General features: G+C 60.4%; 1 long non-coding RNA gene across 3 annotated transcripts in view; it reads left to right on the top strand.

Annotated features, from left to right (window-relative positions):
- The window catches only part of LOC144377415 (uncharacterized), a 51,064-nt gene that overhangs the window by 24,884 nt on the left and 10,265 nt on the right, over nucleotides 1-15,915 (top strand). The gene's annotated exons all lie outside the window — the stretch shown is intronic.

Below are 15,915 nucleotides of genomic sequence, written 5' to 3' on the forward strand. Positions count from 1 at the left end.
ATTTTATTTACCAGTTGCAAACAGGAAATGTAATTAAAGGCCTTTCCCAGCACCAGGGAGAAGGAGTCGCACTGGGGGGCCAGGTCCCCTTTAATCTTTGGAATTTCCAGTGTTTGGATTACAGAGCCACAGGGGACAGCTGCGTGGGTTCTGAAATGAAATCCCCCAACTCTGTGACATCTATTGAAATTTTAATAGATGTTAAAATCTGGCTTCTCAAGTCACCCCCAGCCACTCGGGTTGCTCTGAGTCACTGGGTTGGAAAGACAACAGGAGGCTGAGGAGAGAACAGGCAAGGCTGGGGGCGGGGGAGACAGTACCGAGGGTCGGAGGAGCTTCCTAGGTCCCCTGGGTGTGTCCTGGCGGTCAGACACCCTCAGGCCCTGTTCCTGGAAGCCTGTGAGCGACAGGGTTCAGTCCTCTTCCTGGCCCGGCAGATGGAGGTCCAGCCTTGTCCAGTTGGGAGCTCCGGGGGTGTGCAGGCATTTCCTGCACCCTTGCAGCCGGGGACTTTGAGTGGACTCTCAGGGCTCGGGGGCAGAGTGCTGAAGATAGGGCCCAGGCCTCACAGAGCAGGCGGCATGAAGACCACTGCCCCCAGACCCCCAGGACAGCGGCTGGCCAGCTTAGGCGAAGCCTGCAGCATAGTGAGCAGGTGGCCCACGATGGGCACCCCACACCCCATGCCTTATTTATCTCTCCCTGGGGCGCCTACCTACCTTCACAGCCTCCTGGGAGCCTGCGAGGATCCAGGGTCCCGGAGCCCTGGCCAGGAAGTGGTCCTGCAGGGGGATCCAGGGCTGGCTCTTGCCAGCCTGTGGCCTTGGGCAGCACTGTCCTTCTAGACGTCCCGGCTTCTGTTATGGAGTGGGGGTGAGACTGTCCCCTCCACCAAGCTTGGGTGGAAAGCACACAGGAAGGGCTCCCACTGCCCAAGCTGGACGGCCCTGCTGGCCTGTCCTCCCGACTCCCTGGGCTCCAGAGATGTCCCAGGGAGACTTTTAAAGTTCAGGATTTCTTTGAAAATCTTAAAAGGCAGCCCAAGCCATCCTACTTATTACAGAGATTCTGGAAAACAGGTGAATGGAAGAGGAAAGACCTCCCGGATCTCCTTGCCCAGGGATAATCTCATGACACAAAAACGGCCAGACTGTTCTATGCGCTTTATTCACAGAAATACCTATTTCACAAACATTATTCTCCGCACATCTGTAGCCTCCAGCATCTGGTAGGGGGACTGTGTGGGGATTCGCGCTTGCGGATGGCGTCTGGCTCACCTCTTGCAGGGCCTTACCACTGTTCACGTAACCATTCAGCTGCTGGGGAACATTTGGTCGGCTCCCACGTTTACCTTTATAAACAGCACTGCGGTGGGCACACGTACTTGTGAACGCTCAGGAACTTGTTGATCACACATAGCGTCTTGGGTGGTTGGGGAGGCGCCTGGAGTGGGCTGCGGGCGCTGGCGCTGGTGGACAGCAGGACCAGGCTTCCCTGTACAGCTGGGCCGGTTGTGCTCTGCTCTCCTCCAGGGGGCGCCATCTGCTGGGACATGTTGTCCATGGTGTCCCCTGGAATTGTGCACCATAGTGGTCCAGCCGGGAAAGCCTGGTTGGGAGAGGCCCTGAGTATCCCCTGGTCCTTGGTGCAGCACTGTGAGCTCAGGAGAAGCAGGTGCTGTTGTGGGCTGGCCATGCTCCTGCCCCAGGCTGTGACGCTGTGTCTGCTCTCACTTTTCCTCTCCCCAGGGGGCTGGGGGTCTGCAGGGTGTTGGTCTTGGTCTTGGATGAGTGAGGCCCCCCACTCCCCCTCCTGTGGCTAGAGTGGCCGCCTCTATCCTGGACACTGTCTGCTTCTTCCTGCCCCTGCTCACCCGCACAACTCAGGCCTGTGACCCTCCAGAGGACCCAGGACTCTGGGGTCTCAGCTGAGCGAGGGACCTGGGGGAAGACAGCTCCTCGATGTCCCACCGGGTGCTCAGGCCCTGCACACTGCTCCCTGGGATGTGCTTGTGAAGAGCAGGGGAGGCCAGAGACAGGGCACACGGCCACCGAGTTCCACTTCTGCAGGCACGTGGCTTGTCATGTGGGGGGTGCAGAGACAGCATTGGCACCGTGGCAGCTTGCAGGGGGCATGGCATTAGTGGGCCTCCTTGGACCCATGGCAGCTTGAGGCTCCGTCCTGTCCCCGGTCCCTCGGCCCTCGTGTGTGCTCAGGGAGGCTGCAGAGGCCACTCACCCCACGGCTATCTGCGGGAGAGCTGACACTGGAGGCAGGGGGGACACTGCCCCCCAAGGCCGGGTGAGGGAGCCCTGTATCTCCAGCACCTCCTGCCTCTTCCTCTGGGGAGCTGAGCGTTAAAAACCTCAGTGATAGTGGTGACCCGGGACGTGATGACGAGAAGTCCAATGGCCTGGACCCGTGTCCCAGCCCTCTACACTTAAGCAGCAGAGCTCAGGCAGTCCCCAGTCCCTGGGCCTCCAGGCCCCGCTGTGCAGCCACAGCCCAGCTGTGACCCTCAGACTGCCCGGCCATCTGGCTCATGCTGCCCAGGGTGGAGAGGAGGAGGCCACTCAGAGAACACCCTCTCTGGCGTGCAGCTGCTCCCACACATACCTGAAGGCTCCCAGGACCCTCTCAGCAGGCTGGGAGCTGGGGGACTGTGGTGATGGACCTGGTCCTGTCCTCTGGTGTCCCTCAGACCTCAGTGTGTGGTGAGGGCACACCCTCCTCCCTGTCCCAATGACGGGTGCATCTGCTCCTGCCAGCACGTGCTGCCCAGATGGGTGGGCCTGCCGACCTCAGAGCAGGGAGCCCACCAGCCCAGCTCCAGGGCCAGACTGGTGTGGGGGTGAAGCCGACCTTGCTGGGCAGAAGGTGGAAGGTACTCTCAGCACCCCGAGGCTGCCCCAGCCCCGGGGCTCCACCATGCCCGCCCACCACCTGAGAATCCTCGCCAGCCTGCCTTTCGTTTGTTTCTTTGGACGAAGCCACCCAGCTGGTCCCCCTGGAGCCAGGCCTGGCCCTGGACCTGGCCGTGCCTGTGGGCGGGAAGCATTTTCCTGGGGTCTGGAAAGGAGCACACAGAAGAGGGCACAGTGCCACACCCCTGTACGGTCACACGTGTCCCTCCCACCCCACTGGCACGTGCGTCCGTTCATGCCCACACAGGAGCAGCCACCCGCACGCACACTCACACACGGCACACAGGACGTGGAGCCTCAGGGTCCCCGCAGGCCCTCTCCAGCAGGGCTCCCCCACGTCACAGCCCAGAGATCTGCCAGGGGCTTCTCCCCAGCCCTGAGGCCCACAGAGCGTGAAGCCCCCCGGCCACCCCCATTCCCGGACTCCACTCAGGCAGCATTTCCCGGGTTTCTCTGAGGCAGGAGGCAGGGAGAAGCTTCTCTGCTCGGTGCCAATATGCCTCCATTTTTAATTAAACATGAGAGCGAGGAGGCAGGGTGAGCCAGGCTGTTGGAATATGAGTGACGAGCATCCTCCCCTCCAGATGTTCCCTCTGCCGCTGCCCGTGGCTCCAGGCGGCTCTTTTGTTTTCCCTGATTTTTCCCAGTCCCGAGCCTTCCTTAGGAAGCTGGTCAGAACCTAAACAGCGATGGCGGGTCAGGCCCTGTGTCAGATTCTGGTGGTTTCGAGATGGGAAATACCCGGCTTGGCTTTGCGCCCCCAGGTCTTGCGGGGGCCTGGTGACTTACGTGAGACGCCTTTGTTTACCCAGGGTCTGGGCCAGCGGGGGCGGGGCTGGAGGGCAGCGAGGCCCTCGTGGCCTCTGCAGCCAGGTGGGGTCAGAAATGAAACTGGTGACCTCCCGGATACCTAGGTGATCAGAGCTTGTGCATGTCCCCGAGGGGACGCACAGGAACAGGTCCTTCCACCACTACTTATGGCTCTTGTCCTGGGCCATGCTCCTCTGTGAACGGGGGCAGGGTGCCGTGGGCTCAGGGAGAGAGATTCACGCCCTTCAAGTGATGTGAAGTCCTGCGCCCACCCAGCGTCCCCACTGCACCCCACGTCCCTGCACCAGCTCAGCGTCCCTCATCTCTTAAATCCTCCTTCCGTGCTGCTTCATGCCGTGCCCGGAAGAGGGCAGGGCAGGCGTGTGGGCAGGGAGAGATGGGCAGGTGACTGCACGGTATCTGTGGGCACCGGGGCTTGTTCCTGGGGTTTCTTGGGCAGGAGTCTTCCCTTGTTGGTTGGGGCAGCCTGGGAGGAGAAGTCCTGCTCAACAGAGCTAGCAACCCACCCGAGTGAAGGAAGGGGGGGAGGCGCGTGCACTGGCTCATGCTGACTCTGGAGGTGGCCCAGGTCACACAGCAAAGACACTGTGAGTGGTGGCCACCACGCCCGGCACTGGTAATGGCAGCACAGCCTTGCCTGGGCCTGGGCCACACCAGATCCTTCAGCCTGGGCTCTTGGCCTGTGCAGACATCTCTCCTCATTGTCCTTGCTCTGGGGAGGAGCACTGAGGGCCACTTGCTGTGCCAGGAGTCACTCTAACAAGGGAGAAGCCTGCAAACCCATCACCGTGTCCTGCAGAAGGAACCTAGGCGGCGTGACCAGGAGGCCGCCCACAGACAGGAGCTGGGGCTCCATGTATGTGGTCAGAAGCCACCTGGGAAGCACCAGCTCTGGGCCAGGGAGAGCTCCCGATGCAGGGGAGCACCTGGCAGACCTGGTTCCCGTGGTCACACCAGCAACCTGTATTTTTGTGGAAACTTAGTCTGGTGGGGTTCCGCTGGCCAAAGCTCTTAGAAGCCTTTCCTAACAGGGAGACCCAGAGGACTGGCTACTGGCCAGCCAACCCCCAAGCACAGAGGCACTTCTGCTCTGCAGACACTACCTTGCCACACTGCCTGCCACCAGCGAGGGGCTGTGTGTGGGTTTTGGCCCTGGATACTTGCTGATGTCACCTCCTGGCATGGTGAGCTGACCTAGTGACCGACAGGCTTCAATTGCAGCAGGACACCCACACACTTTCATATTGTATTGAAATGAACAATCTTTGGCTGCTTTACCAACGCATCATTGTTAATGCCTCGTCAGGGCAGATGGGTGGGACAGGAACCTCAGCCCCGATGACCTGTGTGCCAGTCAGTGGTGCCACCCAACCCACTAGGCCTTACCTGCCTCTCTGTGGCCTGGGGTACAGATCCTGATGGGTAGGCCATCCATCCACCCCTCCCTCCCTCCCTCCACCACCCACCCATCCACTCACCCACTTGTCCAACCAACTATCCAAACATCTACCCACCTACCCACCCACCGATCCGTACACCCATCCATCTACCACCCACCTACCCACCCATCCACTCACCCACTCACCCATCCATCTATCCGTGCACCCATCGTCCATGCAATCACCCCTCTCTCCATCTTCGGTCTCCTCTGTCCATCCACATCCACCACGTACACACACTCATCCACCCACCCATCCGTGTCCTTCTCCCACCCACCCGCTCACCCCCTCACTCCATCCACCCAGTCGTTCATTCACTCATCCATATTTTTGAGCAGACATTTCATTTCATTTCTCTGGCCTCAATTTTCTCATTTCTGAAGAATAAACAAAGCTACCCCTTTCGCGCGGCCGTGATAAAGGTCGTGTTAGGTGGCGTGCTGGGTACAAAGGGCTAGGAGCGGTGGTTGGCCCTGGCAGCCGGCAGCGCCACTCCTGTCCTACATTTGCAGGTCTTTCAGCAGAATAGGCTTCCTAGCATGGCAGGTGTGAGCCGGGACTGGACTGTCCACCTCTTCTCCTGGTCCTCCCCTGACTCCCATGCAGGAGGGTGGGTCAGGGACTGACCTGGCCAGGTGGGCTGTTAGCAGAGGTGCTGGGCTTCACTTCAGGCATGAGCCTCCCTGTTTCCTCCTGTCCCTTGCCAGGAAGGCCTGAGCAGGGGACAGGGTCACAGGGCAGACAGGGACTGAGGGTCTGAGTCACAGTTGGGAGCAGCAATCCAGGAGGGCCCCTGGATGGCAGCTGGCTTTGCTGAGCAAGGGGCCACTGGGAGGTCAGGTTTACCTGTGACTTTGGCAGGGCCTGTCCCTTCCTGACTTGGTGATGATGGTGCCTGTCCCCCTTCCAACCGGCAAGGCCAGCTTGTGGGACAGCTGGAAGAGGGTCCAGCTCAAGACTGAGGGTCAGACTGAGGTCAATGCTGCCATGTGCCCAGCCAGCCAGCTCCCCATAGGGCCTCAGTCTCTTCTTCCTGGCCCTGTGTCCACCCCCTGTGGCCACCAGTCACACATCCCAAACCGGGACGCCCTCCCTTTCCAGTCCTGCCCTTGAGACCTACAATAACTGCGGAGAGCTGGACCCTCTTCAGGGACCAGCCTGTCCTGGCTAGTTAGCCCCCGTGGGCCTGGTGAGAGCGTGTGGGCAGCCTGGGCAGGGCCCAGGGGCAGAGCTAAGCCGCCAGGCAGGCCTGGCACCCTGTCCCTCCCCACAGCCGCAGGACCTGAGTCTCTTCTGGGACCAGGTGAGGTCTCCCACATGGAGGTAAAGCTGCACCAGCCAACAGCGAGGAAGTGACCTGCCTAAGGTCAAGGGTGGGTCACGGGCAGGGCCATGACCAGGACGCAGCCCTCTCCCTCCTGGGCCCTCCTGGGTGCAGGCTGTGTGGCCCCGGGAGTAGGACAGGGTGGTCACTGGAAGGTTCCACAGAGGCCAAGGACAGCCTGGACCACTGGCTCCTGGCCCTGGCTGGGGGTCTTCTCTGCATTTTTACCCTCCAAGTCGCTCCTGGGGGCTCTGCAGGACAGCCCCTGCCCCTGGGCTGCAGCTTGGAGAACAGCCGTGGACATGCCACCCCTCCAGGCCTAGACCCATGGCTCACGTCTTTTTAGAAGTGGGTCTCCTCCCCTCTGTGCCCACAGCAGTGGTGGGAGGAGCCTTCCTGCGGGGCTGGCCACCCGGGGTCAGCGGCTGGACGCCCCAGGCCTGCCCCTTCCCTGGTGCATCGGGCTGGACCCAGCAGCGGCCCCTGTGTTCAAGGACGCGCACACAGGCCCGAGCTGGCCAGGCTGGGTGAGGGGTTTCAGGTCCCCTCCCCTAGCTCACGGACGCCGGTGATGAATTATTCACAGGATACGCCCGAAGCCCCATGGGCAGGGGCTTGCTGGCAGCAGGGGGAGGCTGGGGAGCCGGGCGGCGAGGCCAGGCCTTGCTGCGGCCTGGGGAGACCCCTGCTGGGCCGGCCTCGGTCTGCCACCCTTACCGTCCTCGCTCTGGGCGCTTTCATTAGCAGAAAGTAAACCCCCCTGATCTGGGCTTTTCAGGGCAGTTAGGCGGGAAGCGATGCCAGAGGGAGGCTCGGAAGTCTCCGTGCTGCGGGGGATTTCCAGGGCTTGGTGGAGGCGGGGGAAGACAGAGGCTTGGGACTGAGTCTTCCCTCTGGCAGGCAGCACCGTTTGCAGAGCCCTTCTGCAGTTTTCACAGGCTCTGGGTCTAATGGCTGGGTTTGGATTCCTGTTCCACATTTAACGGCTGTGTGGTCTTGGGAAAGCTCCCTCACCTCTCTGTGCCTCAGCTTCTTCACCTGCAAAACGAGGGTAACACAAACGTCTGCCTGCCTCTGGGCTTTGCTGTGAATATAAAAACCATGGAAGTGTAAGGCTCAGCAGGCTCGAGTCAGCCATGCGTGGTTGACATCACTGTCACCACCTGGTTCTAGCCCTTCTCCCCACCCTTCCCAGCTCAGTGGAGCATGGCCAGGGCCAGGTAGTGGGCTTGACCCCGTCGCCCCTCAGAGCCCAGCCCAGCCCCGCTCTCTCCTCCCAGGGCCGGGGCTGCTCGGGCTCCAGGAGTGCCTGTCCCTGTGCCTGCACCCACCCAGGTTGGCTCTTTCTGTCCACGCTTCAGGGCCCTGGGGGCCCCGGCTCTCTCAGCCTGCAGGTGTGCTGTGTGTGCCGCCACACCACTCTGTGTGCGTGTGTCTGAGTGTCCGTGTGTTCATGTGTCTGTGTGTGTGTGTCTGTGTGTGTAGTGTGTGTGTCTGAGTGTGTGCATGTGTGTGTGTCTGAGTGTGTGTGTGTCTGTGTGCGTGTGTGTGTCTGTGTGTGTGCACGTGTGTGTGTCTGAGTGTCCGTGTGTGTCTGTGTGTGTGTCTATGTGTATGCGTGCGTATGTGTGTATGTGTGTCTGTGTGCGCATGTGTGTGTGTGTCTGAGTGTCCCTGTGTGTTTCTGTCTGTGTGTGTGTCTGAGTGTCCCTGTGTGTTTCTGTCTGTGTGTGTGTCTGAGTGTCCATGTGTGTCTATGTGTGTGCGTGCATGTGTCTCTGTGTGTGTGTCTATCTGTGTGTGTGTCTGTGCGTGTGTCTGAGTGTCCATGTGTGTGTCTATGTGTGTGTGTGTCTGTGTGTGTGCGTGTGTGTGTCTGAGTGTCCGTGTGTCTGAGTGTCTGTGTGTTGTGTCTGTGTGTCTGTGTCTGTGTGTGTGTGTCTATGTGTGTGTGTGTCTGTGTGTGTGTGTCTGTGTGTGTGTGCGTATTTGTGTGTGTGTCTGTGTGCGTGTGTGTGTCTGTGTGTGTGCGTGTGTGTGTCTGTCTGTGTGTGTCTGTGTGTGTGTCTATGTGTGTGTGTGCATGTGTATGTGTGTATGTGTGTCTGTGTGTGCATGTGTGTGTGTGTCTGAGTGTCCCTGTGTGCTCATGTGTGTGTGTGTCTGAGTGTCCCTGTGTGTCTGTGTCTGTGTGTGTGTCTGAGTGTCTGTGTGTGTCTATGTGTGTGCGTGCGTGTGTGTGTCTCTCTGTGTGTGTGTCTATCTGTGTGTGTGTCTGTGCATGTGTCTGTGCGCGTGTGTGTATCTGTGTGTGTGTGCATGTGTGTGTCTGAGTGTCCATGTGTGTGTCTATGTGTGTGTGTGCATGTGTGTGTGTGTCTGTGTGTGTGCGTGTGTGTGTCTGAGTGTCTGTGTGTCTGAGTGTCCGTGTGTTGTGTCTGTGTGTGTGTGTCTGTGTGTGTGTGTGTCTATCTGTGTGTGTGTCTCTGTGTGTGTGTGTCTGTGTGTGTGTGTCTGTGCGTGTGTGTGTGCATGTGTGTGTGTCTGAGTGTCCGTGTGTCTGACTGTTCGTGTGTTGTGTCTGTGTGTGTGTGTCTATTTGTGTGTGTGTGTCTGTGTCTGTGTGTGTGTGTCTGTGCGTGTGTGTGTGTGTCTATGTGTTGTATCTGTGTCTGTGTGTCTGTGCGTGTGTGTGTGTCTGTGTGTGTGTGTTTGTGTGTGTGTGTGTCTGTGTCTGTGTTGTGTCTGTGTGTGTTGTGTCTGTGTGTCTGTGTCTGTGTGTGTCTGTGTGTCTATGCGTGTGCGTGTGTGTGTGTCTGTGTGTGTGTGTGTCTGAGTGTCTGTGTGTGTGTCTGTGTCTGTGTGTTGTGTCTGTGTGTCTGTGTCTGTGTGTGTGTCTATTTGTGTGTGTGTGTCTGTGTCTGTGTGTGTCTGTGTGTCTATGTGTGTGTGTGTGTGTCTGAGTGTCTGTGTGTTGTGTCTGTGTGTGTGTGTCTGTGTGTGTGTGTCTGTGTCTGTGTTTTGTGTCTGTGTGTCTGTGTCTGTATGTGTGTGTCTATTTGTGTGTGTGTGTCTGTGTCTGTGTGTGTGTGTGTCTATGCGTGTGTGTGTGTGTGTCTGAGTGTCTGTGTGTTGTGTCTGTGTGTGTGTGTCTGTGTGTCTGTGTGTGTGTGTCTGTGCGTGTGCATGTGCGTGTGCGTGTGTGAGCGTGTGTGTGTGTACGGCCACGTGTCTGCGCCCACTCAGTCTGCGTGCACGTGCGTCCCTGGCCTCACCCTCCTCTCCTGAATCCTCGAGTCCCAGCCAGGCTCGGCTGGGGCGTCGGCCTCAGGCGGGGGGCAGGCTGCACCCTGGCTTCCCTGGACTGTGCTCCTGCTGTAGACCCAGTGGCGTGTCACTGTGGTGTGGGGACAGGGTGCCTCCCCCACAGCTGGTCACAACCCCCAACTCCAGGGACAGGGCCTTCCTGGCCTCCTGCCCGCCCTTCCCCTCTCTTCTGCCCCCTGTGCCCCAATCTCTCTGCAAGCCCTTAGCACAGAGCTGGAAAAGGCAGGTGAGTGGTGCTCCCAAGGACAGCTCTGGGGATCAGGCATGCAGGACACTGCTCCCTGATGCTCAGGACTTCCAGGTGCCCACACAGCACGAGCCCAGAGCTGGACGGCAGAGGGTGATGTCCAGGAGGGTCCTGCAGTGTGGTCCAGGGGGAGGCATGTCCGTCCTCGGGTCTCCTGAACACGGGTCCCTCTCAGCCCTGGGTGCACTCTCTCTGCGGGTGGCTTTCGGCCCAGGCTTGCACACTCGGTGACAACACCCTAGTCAAGTGCAGTCTTTTTATGGGTAGCAGATTGAGAAACCCATTAGCACGTGGCTGTCTATCACCAGGGCTGACAGAAACCACCAGAAAGAAAACAAGCCTCAACGAGGTCTGTCTGACTGGTGCTGCAGGGCTCTCTGGGGGCTCGGCCCTTCTCTGATGAACTCTGGTGCCAGGGCAGGAGGGCCCATCGGGAGAGGCCCAAGTCCAGTTCCAGTTCCTCCAGTTCCTCCACCTGATGCCCTGCCCAGTGGGGGGCAGTAAGTTTGGGACCAGATGGAGTCAGAGCCGTGTCTGGACTCTGAGGCTCCGGCCTGGAGGGAAGCCCCTCCCAGATGCCCTCGTTCCCATCTCAGGGGACCAGGACAGCTTGCCCAGAGCTGCTCCATGTGTCCCAGCCCTGACAAGGGTGGCGCTGTGACCACTCCTGCCTGGGGACATAGCTTCTGCTGCCGCGGCCTCCGTGTCAAGATGGAGACGGAACCACTCAGACACTGGGGTCCCATGGCCCTTTCTTCCACAGCCCTTCTGCCCTGCGTCCTCCATGCCCTGGGCACCACGGAGCTGCACCCACTCCTTCTGTTCAGTTATGGCTGTCCTGCCCAGAAACAGGGGCTGCCTGCCTGCCCGCCTCATCCTTCTCTGCCATCCAAGTCCTCCTCACCCTCCAGGTCTTGGACTGATGGCCTGAAGACTTTGTGAGAAGCCTGCCCGCCCTGGGCCCCTCCCGGCACGGCCTGGCTACCTGCTGCCCTGTCCCTGGTGTCCACGGTGCTGGGTCTCTGTTAGGGCGAGCTGACCACAGCACTCTGCCCAGGCACCGGCTGCGTGAGTGAGCACAGGAAGGACGGCAGAGGGCGATGTCCAGGGGGCTACCCAGGAGGAGGCTGGCCCCTCCGGGCAGGTGTGGCCAGGAGGTGGGCAGGTGGCTGGGAGTCCTGGGGGGTGGAGGCCAGGTCCTAGGCCGCCACAGATCTTTTCACTGTGGCTACAGCTGCGGCAGGCCATGGCCGACAGCTCCTGGAAGCCCCTTGGGAGCCTGAGAGAGGCTTCAGAGAGGTTCGGGAGGCCAGCATCACTGAGTCTCCCAGCAGCTTTGTGCTGCTGTCACCAGCTGCCTAGAGGTCACGGTTCCCAGGAGACTGCAGAGGAGGGCAGAGAGACCCAAAGTGCCCAGCCTTTCAGGGAGGACCGATTCCCCTGTCCACATTGGTCACTCCTTGACTCACAGGGATGGACACTGCAGGCCACCCAGACCCCCTGCTCCCATCCACCTGTTGTCCCGAGAACTTGGGGCCACCAGGGACCCGGCAGGCTGCCCCCAGGTGTGGGTTCTTGTGGGCCAGAGTGGAAGGCCTCGGGTCCCTCAGTGGACATTTGGTTTGGGGACTCCAAGCCCCTTCTCACATTCCTCGCCCTGCATGCTGTCGGCAGCCTGGGGAAGGGCAGCGCAGCCCCTCCGCTCACAGACGAGATGGGTGAGGGCACTCGTGGTCAGAGCGAGTCCAGCCCAGGAGCCCTGCCCCCTCCACTGGGCCCAGGAGGGGTGGAGGTGACCTGGTCACTCCACAGAAATAAACCAGGGTGGAGTCAAACATTCGTTCACACTTAAACACAGTAACTGCATTTTCATACGAGTTTTATTGATATAACTTGCACACCACACAACTCGTCCTTTAAAGTGTGCAATCGGAGGTTCCAGTCACCCACATTGCGCGTCTCTTGGCAGCGTCAGTTACGGGGCGTCATGATTACCTCAAGAAGAGCCCACGCCCTGTAGCTGCAGCTCTCTCCCGGCCCGGCACCCATGCACTTTCCGCCTGCAGATTGCCCATTCTGGACGTCCTCAACGGGCCCACTCACCGGGGGTCTTTTCTGCCCACTCACCAGTGGTCTGTTGTGCCCGGCTTCCTTAGCTGGCACGGTGTTTTCAAGGTCACAGGTTTGGTGTGGGTGGCACCTCACTCCTTGCCATGGCTGACTGCTGCTCCACAGCTCCAAGGACAGTGTATGCGTCCCTCTACCGGTGGACCCTGGGCTGATTCCACTTGTGGGTGGTTAGGAGTGCTGCTGTGATCCCCGTGAGGAGAGGGTGGACTCACTCTGCCGTCTCACCTGGGGGGGGGGTGGGCTGGGCATGTGGGAGGTCAGTCTGTGGCCAACTCCTTGAGGAATGGTCAGCTGCCCTCCAAGGCCCCACCCCACCTCCCAGCAGCACTGCAAGCTCCGACTTTCCCTCTGTGGCTCTCGCTGCCCCACCAGCTTACGGCCTTGGTCTTGGCCTTGGCCTCGGACACCTCCCTCCTGCCTCTGCTGCCCGCTGTGCCTCCCACCTGCCAGCCTCTTCCTCCATCTGGCCCCTCTCTGCCCCCTCCTGGCCTGTGCCCCCGGCTCTCAGGGCACCAGCTACAGCAAGTGCCCTGGCTCTCTGCCCCAAGCCCTGCCTTGTTCCATCCCCAGCCCCACGTGGGCAGAGTCCTCCCCCACCCAGATGGGCAGTGGCGGCCCCGGTCAGGAGCTGGAAGGAGGGCGACGATTCCCACTCCGGCTGAATCGGAGCCCGCTCCTCCTCCAGGCAGGCGCTCCTCAGGCCTCAGGAAGGCCCTGGAGAGCACTTAGCTCCTTACCCGGGAAAAGGCCCGGCCGGCGCTGGTTCCCCCTCTGCAGAGAAGCCCTGTGTCTGCCGCAGCCCGGCAGATTCATACGAGCAGCTGAACTGACAGAACACACGGCTCACACCACGCGCCCAGCCGCCTCCAACGGCTCCAGCTGATAATAAGTTAAACCGAGTCCGTAATCCACACCCGCAGGAGGTGCCAGGGCTGCAGGGCCCCGTGGGGCGGGTGAGGGCACCACGGTGCCGGGGGCTGGCCGGTGCTCCCCATGGAGCCATCTGCCTCCTGGCTGCAGGACACCATAGGTCCCTGGCAGCGGGTCACTCTCTGTCCCGTCAGCAGGCACTGCCCGCCCAACCTAAGGACTAGTTATGTGATGCCATCCCAGGTGCCCCGCGTTCCGGCAGGCCAGCTTCAGGGTCCCTCGCACTACAGCTCCAGGTCCAGGAGTGCCCAGGAGGCAGCCTTCGTCAGGCTGCTGCCCTCTGGGCCTCCGGGGCTCCAGGAGATGACCTCTTGTCTGTTTCCTAATATTTCAGAGTGTTGACTGGGTCTTAGGGAAGACCCCCGCACCCGCCCCTCTCTGTACAGTTCTCCCACCACCAATGACTCCAGGCAGAGGGCTTGGCACTTGGCAGCAAGGGTTCTGGCACCAGCCGGGTGTGGGGGGACTCAGGCCCTGCCAGGTGGGTGGCCTGGGGCACACGTGGCGAGCCTGTTTCTCACCTGCAGGAGAGGTGGCCCTGCCAAGGTGCCAGGTGAGAGGCACTGTGAGCTCTGGGAGCTGAGCAGGCACCTGGCACCCTGTGCCCACTTGGTTTCCATGTCCTCTTGCCCTTTCTATTCCTTTCTCTTCTCTCTTTCTTCCTCTGACTTCAAGCCATTTACTCTGGGCCATGCCACTTCCAGCCTGGCTCCCCTGGGAGCCCAGCCTGCAGGGCATGGCCCGTCCCTGGCCTCCCAAGCTCATGGCTGGCTGATAATTGGACACTGGCAGGCCCAGGAGCCATGGGCTGTGCCTGGGGTGGCCCAGCAGAGGGGTGGAGGGGACTTGGACAAGAGGGCCACATTGTGCTCACGAGGGCCATGGTAATGTGACAGCTCTTTGTCTCATGAATACGGACACAGGGTGAGAGCAAAGTGCGGGGTGCATTAGAGTAATAGAAAGGAAGCAGAGCTCCTGAGGAGGGAGGGTCCCAAGAGAGGGGTGCCCATGCCATGGCCAGTCCTGGGCAGGGCCCTCAGTGCCACGGTGTTCACGCAGCCTTCGGTCCAGCAGAATACCCACCAGACATTTTTCCTTCTTTGGAGAGACACGGACTCTCATCAGGTAGTTCCTCATTTTAAAATGGACTTTTTGTAAGTTTTTCAGCCGATACCTGCTGCTGTCATTTGTGCGCCCACAGGAAGAGAGCCAGGTCCATCTCCCTGTCCGCCCAGCCTACCCTTCCTCCGACTTCAGGAGCCGCACTCGCCCGCGGAGCAGCCCAGGGGAGCAGGCGGCTCTGAGTGTCATGCTCTTAGTCCTGGGTTGGTGGACAGCAGAAGGCCCGGAGTCCTCGAGGGCCATGGGCTCCTCTGACGCACCTGGAGGCGGGAGGCTGGGAGTCAGCTCGGGCTGAGACCACGTGGGCAGCAGAAGACCACCAAGCCACACGGTCCGAGACGAAGTCCCCAAAGTCAGATGCACCGAGACAGGACCCTGGTCTGCCCTGTTCTGGGAGGATGCCAGGACTTTCCCAGGTGACGAGGACCAGCTCCCGGGCAAGGGCCAAACGTGTGTGGGAGCCACTGAAGTGGCCCGTGACCGTCACCTCATGGCATAGCAAACCACACCCCGAGGAGGCACAGACCTGAGGTGGTGACGAGGCCTGTGGCACGTGAGAGGAGGCAGGTGCCCCAGAGCCCCCCCTGCATGCGAGGACCTCAGGACCCGGCCCTGCCAGCCCCGGAGGTGCCAGGAAAGAGGCACAACCCTGTTCCCTGTGAGGCGCCCACACCTGGGCCAGTGCTGACCCCTCCTGGGGCGCAGAAGCCCCGACGAGCCTGGCCTGGGTCTGCATTCTTCTTCCTCCTCCCGACTCCTTCTTTTTGGTGCTGGGGCTGAACCCAGGGGGGCTGCACCACTGAGCCACCCCCAGCCTTTCCAGGTTTTGAGACAGGGTTCCCTAAGTTGTCCACTCTGGCTTCAAACTTGGGGTGGTCCTGCTCAGCCTCTGGAGTTGTAGTTACAGGAGTGTGCCCCATGCCTGGCTCCTCTTTATTCTATTTTTATCTTTTGTAGTTGTGTGTGGACAGCGTGCCTTTATTTGTTTGTTTTGACGTGGTGCTGAGGATCGCACCCAGTGCCTCACGCAGGCTAGAGCCCAGCCCATGCCTGGCCTCCTCCTGACCTAGCAGAACATTTCCCGGCACTGAGCCAGCTCACAGCCTTGTTCCTGGGGGTGTGTTCCACTCGTGGAAACACTGTCCGCACCTCCCACAGAGACCCCCACTCCTTACACACTAGGTCATTCCTGAGGTCTCCCATGGCAGAATGCTCGGGGATCTCAGGGCCAGCGCTGTCCAGAGAATCCCCAGAGGGGCCCCTCTGTGACACTAGGTGTGGAGCTCCTGAGAAGGCAGGTGCCCTGCCAGGGTTGTGAGCCCACCTCCCCTGGGTGGTTATTCCTCTTTACTAGCATCCTCCCTGGGCCTGGCCCTGGTCACCGATAGAGAATGGCCCTGACCCCATGGCTTTTGAGACTTAGCCTTGATGGGACACTAGAATCCCGGGGAGTCCCTGGCCCACCTGAGAGGTCCTGACAGCTGGGCTGGGTGGACGATCCAGTTTCCCGCGGGTGACCTGCACAGCCTTCCAGCCACTGCCTGCGCCCTCCTGTCCCGCCCTCTCCTTAATCCCTGTTACCCGACTGCGCTGCCCACCAGCTCTGTGAACCCCGGAGGTGTGGCCTTTGGAATTGTTGGA

The sequence above is a fragment of the Ictidomys tridecemlineatus genome, chromosome 4, assembly GCF_052094955.1.
Source record: "Ictidomys tridecemlineatus isolate mIctTri1 chromosome 4, mIctTri1.hap1, whole genome shotgun sequence".
NCBI lineage: Eukaryota > Metazoa > Chordata > Mammalia > Rodentia > Sciuridae > Ictidomys > Ictidomys tridecemlineatus.